Source organism: Octopus bimaculoides, chromosome 26 (assembly GCF_046866305.1).
Source record: "Octopus bimaculoides isolate indiv1 chromosome 26, ASM4686630v1, whole genome shotgun sequence".
Taxonomy (NCBI): Eukaryota; Metazoa; Mollusca; class Cephalopoda; order Octopoda; family Octopodidae; genus Octopus; species Octopus bimaculoides.
The window spans coordinates 23,740,655-23,758,752 of NC_142953.1; the positions used below are offsets into that span (position 1 = coordinate 23,740,655).

The 18,098-nt window shown below is 34.3% G+C and overlaps 1 protein-coding gene across 23 annotated transcripts in view; it reads left to right on the forward strand.

Annotated features, from left to right (window-relative positions):
- Positions 1–18,098, forward strand: part of LOC106883622 (calmodulin-binding transcription activator 2) — an 859,097-nt gene that overhangs the window by 404,042 nt on the left and 436,957 nt on the right. For 4 of the 23 annotated variants that reach the window (XM_089342591.1, XM_089342571.1, XM_089342595.1 and 1 more), the window contains exon 1: positions 16,653–16,804. The exons of the other annotated variants lie outside the window; for them this stretch is intronic. The gene's annotated coding sequence lies outside the window, so the exon portion shown is untranslated. Of the gene's footprint in view, positions 1–16,652; positions 16,805–18,098 lie in introns of those variants that run through there. 23 annotated transcript variants of the gene reach the window in all.

An 18,098-nucleotide genomic window follows, 5' to 3' on the forward strand; every position in this document is an offset into this window, starting at 1 on the left:
TACTCCTTTATGTCTTTGCAACAATACTTCATTGAACTTAGCTGGAAAAGAAATTGCCAATTCAATGTTTTACTAAAGCAACATGTTGAACGACTGGTCCACTCGACTCTGATGAGTTCAAATGTTACCTGGCTTTGCCATTTGCTTGTTAAGCAATGTACTTCATTGACTGGAGTTCTATTAAAAGCCTTCACCTGTAAAATATCTGATCAACAGTTTGTGAAATCATGTGAACGTCATGACCTAACTAATTAGTGATAACACAAACAGAAGAATGTATATCTTTTATCTTTTATCTTTTACTTGTTTCAGTCATTAGACTGCGGCCATGCTGGGGCACCACCTTCAAGAATTTTCAGCCAAATGAATCAACCCCAGCACTTTTTCTTTTTAAAGCTTCATACTTATTCTATCAGTCTCTTCTTCTGAACCACTGAGTTACAAGGACATAAACAAACCAGCACTGGTTGTCAAGCAGTGGTTGGAGACAAACAGTCATGAAGACACACACACACATGCACATATAGATAAATAGATATGCATACATGCAATGGACTGCTTTCAATTTCCATCAGCCAAGTCCATTCTCAAGGCTGTGGTCAGCCTGAAGGTATAGTAGAAAACACTTACCCATGGTGCTATGCCGTGGGACTGAACCTAGAACCATTTGGTTGGGAAGCAAGCTTAACACACAGCAACACCTGCACCTATAAAAAAATATTGAAAAATCTATTGATTCAAAAAGACTTATATTTGATATGTACATTCATGGAAATCATCACCATTGTCGTTTAACTTCCACTTTTCCATGGTTGCATGGGTCAGATGGAATTTGTTGAGACAGAGTTTCAACAAGTGGATACTATTCCTGTTGCCAACCCTTACCTATTTTCAACAAGGTAATATTTCCTCAAGGCGGCGAGCGGGTAGAAATTTCAGCATGCCAGGCGAAATACTTAGCAGTATTTTGTCTGTCTTTATGTTCTGAGTTCAAATTCCACCTAAGTCGACTTTACCTTTCATCCTTTTGAGGTTGATAAATTAAGTACCAGTTGTGTACTGGAGTCGATCTAATTGACTGGTCCCCTCCCTAAAAATTTCGAGCCTTGTGCCTAGAATAGAAAAGAATATTTCCTCATAGCCAGACATATTTTTCCTTACCTGTATGACAATGATACTTGTTTGCAAACATCAGGTGATGATGTCAACACAATAATGCGTGCACACACACATATGTACATGCACACATACGCACATATATGCACACACAGTGGACTGCTTGCACTTTCCATCTACCAAATTCACTCATAAGACTTTAGTCTGCTCAAGGTTATCAAAAGAGATACTTGCCCAAGATACCACACAATGGGACAAATCCAAGATCATATGACAGGGAAACAAGCCTCCCAACCAGGCAATCATGCCTGCACTTATGTGTATTGGTTTCTAATTTTGCCACAAGGCCAGCATTTTTTGGAGAGGCGATAAGTTGATCACATCAACCCCAGTGCAGAACTGGTACTTGTTTTATTGACCCTAAAAAAATGAAAGGCAAAGTCAACTTTCACAGAATTTGAACTCTGAACATGAAATGCCACAGAGCATCTTACCCAGCATGTTAACAATTCTGCCAGCTAGCCACCTGATGCACTTATGTATATTAAAAAAACAAGCTAGATTAAATGATAAACAAGTCTCAGCGGACGCAAAGTGAAGATATTATTGTTTGAATCAGAGATTTAATTTGTTGGATTCCATCTGTGATCGACCTGGTATTAGCACAAAATTGTGCAAAATGTCACAACAAAAGTGCTTGACCTGTTGGAATATATCTGTAACTCTTGAAGAATTTTGTAGAGTTGAACTACAGCAATCAGGAAAAGGAATTCCATTTTTATATGAAACATGGCTTCATAAAAATCAAATTATTGCTAAATTCAAGTGTATCTCTCAGCAGTCACTTGTCATGCTAGAAATAGTAGTCGAAGTTTTCTATAAATAAAAAAAAACATCCTAATGTCTGGAAAGAAAAAAAAAACGACATCTAACATAATGTAGTTCTAGATGGGATGGTTATGGTTGGAATGCCTTTTTTACTGGTATGACTGTTGTTAAGAATCTTGCTTTGCAACCATCTGGTTTTGGGTTCCGTCCCAATGTGTGGCACATTGGACAAGTGCTTTGCACTCTAGCTCTAGACTAAACAATACCTTGTCAGTGAATTTGGTAAACTGAATCTGTGTAGAAGACTTTTGTGTGTGTGTGTGTGTGTGTGTGTTTCTTCCTCATCACTTGACAACCAATGTTGGTTTGTTTATGTCCCCTTAACTTAGCAGTTCGATAGAAGAGCCTGATAGTACAAGTACCAGATTTAACAAATGAAGTACTGAAGTTAATTTGTTCAACTAAGGACCCATCAAGATGGTGCTCCAGCATGGCCACAGTCCAATGACTGAAGAAAATAAAACGATAAAAGATAGGATGTGATCTCTGTAGTTCTAAGGATATATGTGTTACCAAGAAGCACATGTTGGCTGGCAGTGAGAAAGGAGATAGTTCCTAATACCTGTACACACACACACACACACACACACCACACACACATGCTACAAATTTTCTTTGGGATACACTGTTGAATCTTTAAAGTGTGCACTCCATTACTAGAGGCTTCTCCTCTTCTCTCATGGCTAGTCATTGATCACCGATTATTGCTGTTTTGACTTCAGTTTATACTAACATTATTCTTTACATTACCATCAGTATGGTAGTCGCTATCAATGATGCTCTATATATTGTTAGCAAAGCTAATCCCACCAGGCAAACAGTATTATTGAATTTTTCGCTTTCCATACATTAGTATTTCATATGTGTACATATAGTTGTAGTAGTAGTAGTAGTAGTAGTAGTAGTAGTAGTAGTAGTAGTAATAATAATTTTTATAATACTATACTATGAATACTTTTATCTCACTTCACCCTCCTCTCTCTTCCCTTCCATCATCTTTTATGTAACCCCACCACCACCACCACCACCACCACACGCACAAACTGTAAGCTGTCATTGGTATGTTCCCCGCATCTGATAACCCTGTGGCAAATGAAAGAAGTAACAATAATAATCCTTTCTATTATAGGCACAAGACCTGAAATTTTTTTTGGGGGAAAGGGTTAGTCGATTACATCAACCCCCCCCCCCCCTCCACACCCCACTCCAGTACTCAACTGGTAATATTTTATTGGCCCCGAAAAGATGAAATGCAAAATTTGACCTTGGCTGAATTTGAACTCTGAACATAAAGACAGTCAAAATGCATTTTGTCTGACACAGTTATGATTCTACCTGCTTGCTGCCATTATATAATAATAATAATAATAATAATAATAATAATAATAATAATAATAGCAAAAGAAAAGAAGAATGCTATTGTTGTCAAGTGAATGGTATTTCGGCATCTAGTGTGCCTTCCTCAGGTTCAAAAAAATAAACTTGTCAGTCTACTTCATTTTTGGTAATATTTTATAGGATTGAGGTAACTCCTCCTGTAGGTATACACAAGCAAAAAGAAAAAAAAAACAACAGAAGAGTGCCATTCTTATAACAATGGCACTCTTCTTTTTTTGCTTCTGTATACCTACTGGAGGAGTTACCTCAATCCTATAAAATATTACTACTACTACTACTACTACTAATAATAATAATAATAATGGTTTCAAATTTTGCCACAAAGACAGCCATTTTGGGGGAGAGTATGTGTCGATTACATCAACCCCAGTGTTCAACTGGTACTTAATTCGTTGACCCCAAAAGCAAAGTTGACCTCGGCAGAATTTGAAATCAGAATGTAGCGATGGGCAAAATACCCCTAAGCATTTCATTCAACACACTAACAGTTCTGTCAGCTCGCCACCTTAGATAATAATAATAATCCTTTTTACTAAAAGCACAAGGCCTGAAATTTGTGGTGAGAGGACTAGTCAATTACATTGACCCCAGTGTTTCACTGGTACTTAATCTATCAACCCCGAAAGGATGAAAGGCAAAGTCAACCCTGGCGGAATTTGAACTCAGAACATAGCAATGGGTGAATACCACTAAGCATTTTCCAGTGTGCTAATGATTCTGCGAGCTTGCTGCCTTAATAATAATAATAATAATAATAATAATAATAATAATAATAATAATAATAATAATAATAGTAATAATAATGATTTTAATAGTGTTCTATGTATATTTTTATCTCATTTCACACCTCTGTCTTCTTTTCCCTTTCTTTTATGTAAACCTCCTCACACATATTGTAAACTATCCTTGTAATATCTGCCTCATCTGATGCCCCCATGTCAAATAAAAGAAATAACGATAATAATTATATATATATATATATATCATCATCATCATCGTTTAACGTCCGCTTTCCATGCTAGCATGGGTTGGACGATATATATGTATGTAATTATATGTAGGTCTGTATGTGTGTATAACAATTGATACAATTTGATGATAGATGTAGTTAACTTGGAGAAATACATAATTTTGATATTTCTTTTAATTGTATAACCATGTTGGCTATTAAAATGGGAATGTTGAAATGCAAATTGTATAGCATTTGGACTTCTCCAGCAGTGACTAGTTCAATATAAATAAATCAAATTTAAATAATTAATTGGAAAATATGAAGTATTGCTTATCAAGAAGTATTTCTGTTTTATGCCAGTGTACTCCTTGGATCTTAGAATCACGGCAATGTTGAAGGAAATAACACTGTAAATCAAGTCTTAAATGATTAATTGAGGTATCATTTCAGCTTTTAATTAATTAGAATACGTATTCCTCTGTGCTAGTGCCACATAAAAAGCACCCATGTGAGTGTCACATCAAAAGCCAGTACACTGGTGCCAGTACACTCTGTAATGTGTAGAAACCATACCAAAACAGCTGATTGGAGCCTAGTGCCGCTCTCCACTTTGCCAGCTCCTGTCAAACTGTCCAACACATGCCAGCATGGTCAACAGGCATTAGATGATGATGATGATGATGATGATGATTTAGAATTAGTCCTTATCATCAAGTGTGCTAGAGCTCTTTCTGCTGTCAAGTTCTCATACAACAGGCATCTTTGTGTATTCTTTTAAAGTTTTGATGCCACTCTGTGTCCAGTCTACTATAATGGCCTCTCTTCTACTATGATGACTGGTTTTGTGCTTCTACACCTGACCCACTCATCTCTTCATCTTTGTCTCTGCTCATATCTCTTTCTGCAGATGTCTATTTTCAACAGTTTAAACAAAACCTTAACAACATCAAATCTCCCAGTTAATCATGAAAGATCTTCAAGAGCTATGGGCTCTGCCCCTTCCTCCAGACTCAGCAAATACATTAAAAAAAATCTCACAAAAATCCTGTCTATTTACTTCATTAGTCATCTTTGATCTCAATAATATTTCTTTCAAACTTAAGTAAGTTCTTCTCATTTCATCTTTTTCTTTCCTCCTTTCTTTCCTCTTTCTTCGACATTTTTCTTTCTTTTCTTTATTTTTACTTTCCTGTTTACTTTTTCATTTTTTCTTTTATTTTTCTGTTTCTCTTTCTTCTTCTTTTTTATCTTAATTTATTTTCTTTACATTTTTCTGTTATTCTTTAACTGCCAGTTCTTGTGCTTTTCTCAAAAAAATTGTTTTGATTTTTCTCTCCTCTTCAGTTTTCCTTTTTCCTTTTTTTTTTCTGTGTGCATCATTGGAATTAAGTTATCTTTTTACTACATTAATTAATATTATCATATTGTTATGTATTTCATAAATTATAAAAATATATATTGCATTAAACTTACTAAAAGTACATAATAATAATAATGATACTGATAAGAATGTCTGAAATTATCATAAAACCAATAAACTGTAGATGATGCTACTGCAGTCAACTAAATCCACCTCAGTAGGTGGTGTACCAAGTGGTTATGGTGTTAGATAGACACTATGCTCTTGAGTTCAAATACTGCCAACATCAAATATGCTTTTCATCTTTTAGAGGTCGATAAAGTCCTTGTCCTATATTGGGGTTGATTTCTTTCTCTCTGTCTGCCCCTTTGTGCATCACATAAACATGAGAGGGCCTAAGTCTGAGTCTAATGTGTGTATGTGTATATGTATGTGTATGAGTGTGTGTATGTATGTATGTGTATGTGTGTGTATTGAAAAATTGCTATTTTGAATGACAGAGGATAACAGTTGACCAATGTTTAGCATTCCCTGTAAATCCATGTTTATCCAACTTGTAGTCAAGTATGAAGCATGTCCTCAGATTTTCTTTTGCTATGATATACATGTGAATAATTTACAGAGTATATCTGAGAGCAGAATAACACAGAAGATTCAGTTAAATTCTTTTGAACTTCCTGTTTTATTCTGCTCATCTACACATAGACACACACACACATGCACACACATCACATGCACACATACACACTAGGTGAGTGATAGATATGCTCAGTATGGAAAACATGTTGTAGTGCTCAAACGAATTTGAACTGAGACTCCAGATTCTTCATCCATGGTCCACAGAGTCAAGAGTAACTATAAGAGAAACCCAAGAAGAGCTGACAGTGAGGCAGTGAGACGGATAAACATGATAAAGCTTCAAACACGCACACACATGTATATAGATACACATACACACATATATCTACAGCTATTCAGAAAGTTAAATGCAGATATACATATATAAATATATTTACACAGAGCATGAAATATACAGAATACTAAAAGAATACAAAATTTCATATATGTATATATGTGGCTGTGTCTATCTGTATCTGTATATATGTACAGGGGTTGGACAAAATAATGGAAACACATTAAAATTTCAGACAAATTTATTTTAATATGGGGTAGGACCGCTTTTGGCAGTAATTACAGCTTGAATTCTACGATGTATGGACTCGTACAAAGTTTGAATTGTTTCCAAAGGAATTTTTGGCCATTCTTCAGCTAAAACAGTCTCCAGTTCTTGTAGTGATGATGGTGGAGGATATCGACTCCTTACTTGTTTTTCAAAAATGCACCATAAATGTTCAATAATTTTGAGATCTGGGGACTGTGGTGGCCAGATACGATGTTCAACGTCACTAGAATGGTCCTCGTGCCATTCAGTAACAACTTTAGCTGTGTGAATTGGTGCATTATCATCCTGAAAGATTGCGTTTCCCTCCAGAAACAGTTCTGCAACCATAGGCTGAATTTGATCAGATAAAATGCCTAAATCGTCTTGGCTACTAATTCTGCCATGAAGGGAAACCATTGGGCCAGCGGATTTCCAAGATATAGCCCCCCCCCTCCCGCTGATCATCACAGATCCTCCTCCATGTTTAACAGTTGGAAGAAGGCAGTCTTAGTCAAATGCTTCTTTTGGCTGTCTCCACACGTATACTCGGCTGGTGGTCGGAAATAAGGTAAAGGATGACTCGTCTGAGAAAATAACATTCTTTCACTGCTCTAGGGACCAATTCTGTAGGATTTTACTCTGCTCTAAACACTTTGCAACGTTTGTTTTTAAAAGTAGTGGTTTTCTGATTGCAGCCCTCCTATGAAATCCAGCTTTGTGCAGCTCCCGGCAAACAGTTTTTGTGGAAATAGGGTTCTCGAGGTGGTCATTAAGCTCTGCAGTAATTTTGAGAGCTGTACTTCTGTGATCCTTTCTAACAATTCACATAAGAGTCCGACAGTCCCTATCTGAAAGTTTGGGTTTTTTTCTGGAGTTTTGCTTTGACAAGGAGGTTTTTCCCTCTTTCTCAAAGGCTGTCATTTTTCAAAACAGTACTGCATACAATAAACAGTTCGGCTGTTTCATTACGCTAGCACCTGCCATATGAGCACCAACAATTTGACCTCTTTGAAAGTCTGATAGATCTGTCATTTCAATGAATTTTAATTATCTTTTTCTGATGATATCTGAAAAGAAACAGCATATTTAGCAAAACATATTAAGTAATACTAATAATAAATCAAAAAACATAAAAATAAACAAGCTTTTGATAATTTTATAGATATTTCAAAAATTATGATGCTATGATGCTAGGTGTTTCCTTTATTTTGTCCAACCCCTGTATGTATATGACAAGCTTAATTGTGTTTATATCTGCATCACTACCTCTCTCTCTCTCTCTAACTCTCTCTCTCTCTCTTTAACTCTCTCCCTCTCTAACTCTCTCTCTCTAACTCTCTCTCTCTCTAACTCTCTCTTTCTCTAACTCTCTCTTTCTCTAACTCTCTCTCTCTAACTCTCTCTTTCTAACTCTCTCTTTCTCTAACTCTCTCTCTCTCTCTCTCTAACTCTCTCTCTCTCTCTAACTCTCTCCCTCTCTCTAACCCTCTCTCTATATATATATATGCATGTATGTATATAGATATGTACACATTTAGTTGTAAAAGAACAATATTGTATGAGATTTTTTTTTTTTTTCCATCAGGCGAGTGAACTTAGGATTGAGACTTGAAACCTAATTAAAATACTTGTTGCTCAGTTTGTTTTCATTTTCCTCCTAACTAGATTTCATTGTAGAAAGTGATATTATAATAGAGACCTGCCAGAGCTGCAGATGCTCATGAAATGCTTCTAGAAACAGAGATTCATCCATATTGTTGACATAAGAAGTCTTATAAGAGAGTAAAGACTCAGCCATCTCTGTTTCTGTCTGTCTCTCTCTTTGTCTCTCTCTCTCTCAGCCTCTCTCTTCTCTTCTTTCCCTCACTGTTTGCTAACAGCTGTCGTTTCAAACAGGTTTCACATACATACTCCTCCTCTACATATGTTGTACTGTATAAGTTGTAAGATAAAAAGGCTGCCTAATTGAATATATCTATCTTTGTGTATTTTTTTCTATCAGTTTATCTTTTTATACCTACATGTCCATCTTCCTATTTCTCTATCTTGCAATCTACATGTACATATGCACACACATGCATACGCACAAGCACATAATAGCCATGAAATGAGTGCAAAATGGGAGAATTGGTTTAAACATTTTCCTGTCTTTGGCTCTGATTTCTGCTCTGACCTGGAGAGGTTTTTACTCAGTGGTGGTGGAGGAACATGGAACAACTCTTCTTTAATTACTGATTCAGTTATTTGCAGTCCTTCTACAAAATTATCTTTGAGCCTTGTTAAAATAGATATAGGCACAGGTGTGGCTGTGTGGTAAGAAGTTGGGACCCAACCATACGGTTCCAGGTTCAGTCCCACTGTGTAGCACTTTGGGCAAGTGTCATATACAATAGCTTCAGACTGACCAAAGCCTTGTGAGTGGATTTGGGGTACAGAAACTGAAAGAAGCCTGTCATATATATATATATATATATATATATGTATGTATATACACTTTACTCTTTCACTTGTTTCAGTCATTTGACTGCGGCCATGCTGGAGCACCGCCTTTTAGTCGAGCAAATCGACCCCGGGACTTATTCTTTGGAAGCCTAGTACTTATTCTATCGGTCTCTTTTGCCGAACCGCTAAGTTACGGGGACGTAAACACACCACCATTGATTGTCAAGCGATGCTGGGGGGACAAACACAGACACACAAACATACACACACATATACATACACATATATACATATATACGATGGGTTTCTTTCAGTTTCTGTCTACCAAGTCCACTCACAAGACTTTGGTCAGCCCGAGGCTATAGTAGAAGACACTTGCCCAAGGTGCCACACAGTTGAAATTTACAGAAAAACAAAAGACAAAGACAGGTGTATGAACAACAAACAGGTGTATTAGTTTGGCGCTTGGGAAAAATGTAAAAGTCTTTTACATTTCGAGCTTACACTCTTCAACAGAAAGGAATAAGAGAAAATAAACAGAGAGAGAATTAAAAAAAACTTGTGGATTTAGTGGTCAAGTATGGCGACTGATTAGAAAAAAGTTTGTGTATTTGTCCCCTACTACCACTTAACCAGTGTTAGTCTATTTATTATCCCCATGACTTAGTGACCCAGCAAAAGAGATCAACAGAATAAGTACCAGGTTTTTAAAAAATAGGTACCGGGATCTGTTCATTCGACTAAAATTTTTCAAGGCAGTGCCCCAACATGGTCGCAGTCTGTTGACAGAAACAAGTAAAAGATAAAAGGTAACTGCAAACAGGAGCCAAATATATATTCCCAAGCACATGTAGCAACATGCTTTTGTTTCTTAGCCTGAGGTTAGTGTTGATTTAGCAAACCTATGATCAGGTATTTCAACCATAAACATCCTATCCTTTTAAGAATATCTAGAACTGCATTATCCAATGTGTTCAATTTTTAATATGGTGGAGAATGATTTTGAGAGAGATTTGACTGCTATTTCTAGCAGTTCCAGTGTCCATGCAGAAGCTCTCTCATTACCCTGTATAGGGACATATAATATCAGACATACATAAAGTGATATTATAATAGAATTATATCTTCATTGTTGCTTTACTACTTAGAAATAACAACTAAATCTCCTCAAATAATGTTTTGAAATTGAAGGACTCTGTGGACAATGAAGTTATAAATAAATCAGATTGGATGAAATCTTTGTGCATAGAACTGTTCAGCTGACCTCGGGCTAAACAACATTAGTAACTATGGAAACCTTTATTCAAACTATTTCTTCTTTCTTCCCCTCTTCTCTCCCCTATCATTTCTCTCAGCCTTAAAATAGCTGTTCCATAAAAAAAAATGAAACTTTTACAGTTCTCTTATACTAATGAATACCATTCTAATTAGTTATGATAAATTAATTAAAAGGCTAAAATTAATAACTATGTTTCTTTTTCTTTATTAATGTGACTGATACCCACCCTGCAAAGTTAGATATAATTAATTGTCAGCAAATGTAATAGATTGCCTGTATCATGATATTTCTGGCCATTTTTATAACACAAAACAGTTTTACTGTTCTATATTTAAGAGAGGAATTATTTACATTATTTACATTTGACGGACATTTGTCCTCATCTTGTCTGTTGTTAATACACTGTTTCAGCTGATATATCCTCCAGCTTTCATCAAGTTGTGTGGCCTTGGGTTCCATCCCACTTCACAGCACCTCGGGCAAGCATCTTTGTCTATAGCCATGGGTTGACAAATGCCTTGTGATTGGATTTGATAGATGGAAACTGAAAGGAACTCATCATATATATATGTGTGTGTGTGTGTGTTTATCCCCCACCAGCACTTGACAACTGGTGTTAATTTTGTTTACATTCTGTAACTTAGCAATTTGGCAAAAGAGACCAATAGAATAAGTACCAGACTTTAAAAAAATAAGTAGTAGGGTTGATTACTTCAACCAACAATCCTTCACCACAATGCCCCAGCATGGCCGCAGTCCAGTGACTGAAACAAGTAAAAGAAAAGATATTTGCAGGAGGAATTTTTATTAACTGTCCCTGCCCCACAACATTACATTCTTTATGATCTAATTGCAATATTTACACTGCATGTGGTGCACTGGTATATCCTCAACAAAACTAGTACCTTATATAGGTATCAATCCCCATTGGTATTTGCTAAAACACTTGGGGAAAGACAAAAGCATTAATGAGTTCCATTTGAAACTTTCCTTTAATTTTGTTGTCAAGATGCAATGTAGCTCCCAGGGCCTTTCTCGCTTCTACTATGATCACAGAAATGCCCTAACTAGATGGAGTTATTACCATAAGGGTTAATTTTTAACTGTTGTGGATGGAAGAAATCTGTGGTTATAGAGAGAAAGAATTTCTCAGAGATGGTCAGTTTAGTTGTGAAAGGATTGGACATTGTGTTTGATATTGAATCAAGTGGGAGAAAATGTACTTAATGTAGAATACCCAATAAATTACTTCTGTAATGATTAGCAAATTCATTAGCTTTAATGATAATTCTTGTCAAGAAAGCCAAGGGACTGAAGTATTGGTTGGAATCATACAGTTGGAAGTATGATCTTTGGTGAGTACAGTGTCAATTCTGAACATGTTTTAGTGTTATTAATCCTCTTCAGTAAAACATATTCTTTCATCTTCTGAGAAATCGTGGAATGATAAAGAATAGAAAAATATCTGAGGGGAAAACGCCCACTGGTTGGATAATTTAAAATAATAGCATGGGAAGATTGCAAAAACATACAAGAAGTTAGAGGTGAGGAATAAATGTGAATGAATTGACATTTTTTAAAATCAATTAAAATTGTATCTGTAATGAAGAGAAAATTAATTAGGTTCAATGTCCATTCCTGTGAAGTAAGAAAGATAAGGAACAGATTCGATTTTGACTTTGTAGTGTAAGAAACACTGGATTCGACCAAAAGAAAGGTAAATGGTTAGGTCAGAGGAGCCAATGTGATTATTTATAATAGTTAACGAGGATGAACTATTATTTTTGTTAACTAAGTGGGATAATATGGCAAGAGTTAGTTTATTTATAAGACAATTGTTCTTTAGTCTAGACATGTATTTGTATTCCTAGATCACAGTTGTGGCATGCCTGAATGTGAGACACACTCTAGAGTTTTATATAATTATGCTTTTCAATGGGTTAGCATGGGTTGCTGGAAACAAACTGAATCCTTTGTGATGCACTATTTGTTATGTAGAGTATATAGAACCACCTCAAGAGGCCAATATAGATTGTTTATATATGTATTTGAGGTATGTCTGTGCAGATGCATGTGTGTGTTCTGATATAGAGAAAGATGAAAGATGTTATATCAGTGGCAGATGAAGGGCGACACATAGCTAATGAGAGAGCATGACAACATGATGAAGCACTGAATAAACAACACTGTATCATGTGACCAAATGGAAAGAGCAGACAGTGTATCACATGAATAACAAATAAGAGAAGAACAGAAAAATTTATTTTGTTTGTCTGACACTTGTGTTTTTATGGTCTGCCACATATGTCATTTCTCTTTGATGTTAGTTAAGAAAAATGAAATGGTGTTAGTCCATTGTTGAGAAGATTGTCTATAAATGTAATATGTAGAGAGCAAAATTCTTTATGTCATGCATTGTTTATGAGTAGTTGGGAGTTGGTGAAGTAGTTTTGTTTTTGACACTTATATGCTGTGTCAGTGTTGTAGTATATCATTGTGTAAATTTATTTATCTCTCATTATATGATATTTTGGAAATCCCACTTTATGGTCAGAGTTCAGATTTGAAAAAAGATCTTGGTTGCACTTAGAGATTTTGTTTGTACTGCGTACAGAAAGAGAGGGTTTTGAGTTTACTCTCACTGCACTATGCTTTGGACAAATGTCTTCTACAATAGCCCTAGACTGTAAGTGAAATTGTTAGATATTGGAGTTGATTTAAACCCTCCAGGGCAGTGCTCCAGTATGGTCACAGTCTAATGACTGATACAAGTAAAAAATCAAAAAAGAAAAGTGTTTGTGGATAAAGACTACAGAGTTAAATAATTAGTACAGAAGAGAAGTAGAGAACTCCTCCTCTACAGACAAAATTCTGCTTCTATTCAAATTTGAAGCTGTGAGCAAACATTTTTTCCAGCACAGATGCATTCCTTCAAGTTCTTATGCAGTTGCAATTAGCCCCTGGTACCAAATCGGTCCCCACCCAGTGATGTACAGAATGAACCCAGAAATGTGATTACGTTTTGCTGTACTTAGTGAATGAGGTGATCAAGAACCAAGGTTCTGTCTTCTCTAGCAGTAATGTATAAAAGTTTATTGAGGAAGTAAATTTTGAGCAAATGTTATTGAGAGGCAGCTTTGTAAGACCAGAGACAGGAAAGGAATCTATGGCTTCCAACGATAACAACTTTGCTTTCATTAAGTGAAAAAAGGACTTTCTGCAAGATTGTTTGCTGAGCTATTATGGAAGCTAGAAATAGTGGCTAAATCTCCTCAGATTATACCCAGTTGTCTTAAAATAAGAATACATTGAATAATCGTAGATGTGTTTGCATTCTGACAGACAGGGACAAATGACGGTCACAGCTGAGTTGTCTTTCATCATTGAACTGTTAGATCTTAGCTGATTTGAGGCTAACTAGTTGCAGCTTTTGTTTTCATCAAGGTTCCATTGTTGTTTCATGGTAGTGCATAAAAGCCCCACAGCTATGCATGAAATCCTTATGCATAGCTGTGGCTGTGCATAAAATTCTTATTAAACCATCTTACCAAAAAATGCCTTTTAAAAACATTTTTACTTGTATTATGCTTGCAGAGTTTATTTTAAAAGTTTTATGCTATTGAAATTGAAAGAACTTCTCAAATATTTAACCCTTTTGAAATGAAGAATTTAATCAAATAACTTCCTTATTACTTAGCTGGTATTTAGAAGTGAATTAACATGAAAATTTTGATGGAAAGTTATAATTTAGATCACTTTAAAGCCAGAGGTTTATATCATAGAACTACAGTGGTGGTCTCAGGTGGGTTGGTATCCAAATGGTTAATACTTCAACAGTGGAGGGACAATAATGCCCCATTTTCAGCAAATCATTTTTTTATAAGCACATTTGTTGATTACTCTACCTTCATACTTTGGTATCTAGATTTACTGCAGTCACTAGGTATATATAACTACTATATATACATACATACATACATACATACATACATATATATATATATATATATATATATATATATATATATTGTATTACTATACTCTACAGTATCTAAGTATATAGTAACCACTAGGAATATATATGTGTGTGTGTATCTATATATATATATATATATATATATATATATATATATATATATATATATGTGTGTGTGTGTGTGTATGTATATTTGTATGTATATTGGTATGTATATCGGTATGTATATAGTTACTATACCACTATTCTATATTGTATCAAAGTTGATAATAACCTGTTCTTATTCTCCCATAGTGACCCTGGGAGCCATTATTATTATCATCATCATCATCATCATCATCATCATCATCATTATTATTATTATTATTATTATTATTATAAGGTTTCCGGCAGTGTTCACTGAAGCTCTGCTAAACTGTTCTTACTGTTATTATTATTACTAGTGTAATTAATAACAACAGACAGTTATAGGTGATAATGTTATATTTCATTAATTCTTCATTGATACCATTCGATTACTTTGAACTGTAAAACTTTAATGGTGATTAAATCAAGCAAATTTACCATAACATACACACAACTTACATACAAACACACTCACACATACTCAGACACAACTCACATGCACACACACACACACACATTGGAGTCGCAAGTACTATAAGTTTATATATTGTAAACAATATATTCCAGACAAATGTTAAAAGAGGAATAACAGAATGGGGGATGGTAGTTAATTATTACTGAACTCATATTGAGGAATGAGAATGTAACAAGTAGATATGTACACACACACACACACAAACACAAACTTATCGAAGTGATGCTGAACGTTGAAATGACTCGCCAATTTCTTCTCATCCTTTCATTTGTTTAGAATCTCTTGTAAACATTGATAGTTAGGAATCTTTCAAGAATTTTTAAAACTTTGAAATCTGTTATTATGAAAATAATAGCAACATTTCAATTTAATTTCCTTATTTGATAGCTGACAGAAGCTGAAACAGTAGCAGAGATATTCAATACTTAAAAAAAAAAAATAATAAATAAATAAAAAAAATTAAATAAAATCATCAAATGAAATAAAATAAAATAATAAATGATGAGTAAGTAGGAGGGAAAAAAAGCCAGAAAGAAAAAAATATATCACTTTACTCCTTTATTACTTTCACTGTACTTTATAATAGCATTTGCAATCAGCTTTTTGCTGGTTATATCAACCACTGAACATACCAATAGTGAATACTACTGCTGCTACTGCTACTACTGCTGCTACTACTACTACTACTACTGCTGCCACCACCACCGTCGCCACCAACTTGTGTAGTTCACAACACAAACTGATATTTTGCTTTTGCTATTGATTCATATATAAAATGGTGGAAGCAAGTGACTAGTCATTGCTGAAATCAGCAGCTGCAGCGAACATGAAGGGAAGATGAAGCTGCAGATGACAAAAAGAAGCGAAATAAAAAAATAAAATAAAAAAAATAAATATAGAAGAAGCAAGCAAACAAACAAACTAAAAAAAGGTGGGGGGAGCAAACAGCAACACTTGACATGCATCCTGACTTCGAATCTCCCTGTGAAGTCTGCCTCATTCTCTCCCTCTTCCTCTTCTTTCCCTGGAAAGAAATCATGCAAGTCGCATGCTTATTCATACTTTCTCCGATCAGCCTGTTGTCTGTGATGGTTTCTTACCCATAACAAAAGTCTAATAATCATAATCATAATAATAATAATAATAATAATAATAATAATAACGATAGCAATAATAATAATAATAGTAATTGAAGCTAAGAGCTGCCCTTTAACATCTAGTCGATTACACGTGTGACAAGTGAGGAGAAAGAATTAAAACTGCAGCAACATCAACAACAATAATAACAGTAGCTACGCCCTCAAAACAACACTTTTTGCTGGTTAAGTGTGCAACAAATGTGAATTAGCAGTCAGTGTAGAAAATAGCAACAAATGAGAATTGTTGCCGATTAAAAGTGAGAGAGATTAAAAAAGAGAGGCTGCTGAAGGAAACAAATATATATACATATATATATACATACATATATATATATATTTACACTTCTTATATATTTATATAATATAAACACGCACGTAAAAGTCTGTCATACTTTTGCAATTAAAGTGCAGCATGTAAGTTGTTGCATCTTTATCTGCATCAATTGGAAAATTTATTGAAAATACGATAAAGTTTAATTAAAAATTTCGAGGTAAGACAATTTCGTTCTTTGGATTTCATGATTCCTTCTGATTTTTTCCATATTTTTGTTTTCCTTCTGATTCTCCCTTGATTTGTTTTGTTTCAATTTACAAGTAATATTGTAGCTGAACCTTGTTAACCCCAAACATAAACATTCATACCAAAACTATGTCACACACACTCATATATATATATATATATATATATATATACACACATACACACACATACATGTTAGCATTTATAAATGCAAGCTTATGTATACACGTATTGATGCAGTCACTCATATTCTGAAACACCTCTGCTACACACAAATGCATATACAGTGATATATATATATATATATATATATATATATAAATATATAGACAGACCTTGATTATATGTTTAATATTCTAGATTAATATTTGCATTATGTATGTAGTTGTCTGTGTTAATATATTTACAAATTTCTGTACTTATAATTGCTTTTCTTACCTGTCTATATTAGTTTTAATGAATGAAAATTTTTCAATGTATATCTGCCAATGAAATATATTAATACTTAGATATATTATATTATATATATTATGTGTGTGTATGTGTGTGGTTTTTCCTTAACAATATGATGCTGGTTTCTTTAGATTAGTTTTTATCTCTTCTGGTGATAAATAATACCAGTGGCAGATATATATTCTTGCTGAAATTATATCAATTATATCAATGCATCTCTTTTACTATTTTTTTGTACCTGCTAAAGTTATCCATTCTTGCATGGGAATATTTTAGAGGAGGGGGGGGATTATCTTTTCTATTTTTCTTTTTGTTTTGTTTTGTATTTAGAAGTTTAATTATTCACATTTAAATTAAATCAAAATCTACCTTCTTAATAAATTTCTGTTAATTACTGTGTTATTTTAGTCTCTTGTATATTACTTTTAGTATCTCTATTTTACTTAGCTTCAAGTCAGAAAATTTATTGAACTTAAGAAAAGTAAAAAAAAAAAAAAAAGAGAAGAAAATCTCATAAAATCTCGATGAAATGTCTCTATTTCAAAGTTTTTTCAAATTTAAACTATCTCTCATTCATTGTCCTCAGTTATTATTTTTCCCTCTCTTCTCACACACTCTTTCACTCTCATTCTTTCTTTTCCTTTCTTCCTCTCTTTTCCACCTTTAATATTCTTCAGACATAATTTCTAATATATAGATTGTCTTATCTACATTAAATGTTTAACTCACCCTTATTAATTACAACTATACAATTAATCTTTGACAAATTTTCCAAGATAAATATAATTAATATATATATATATTCTTTTGTA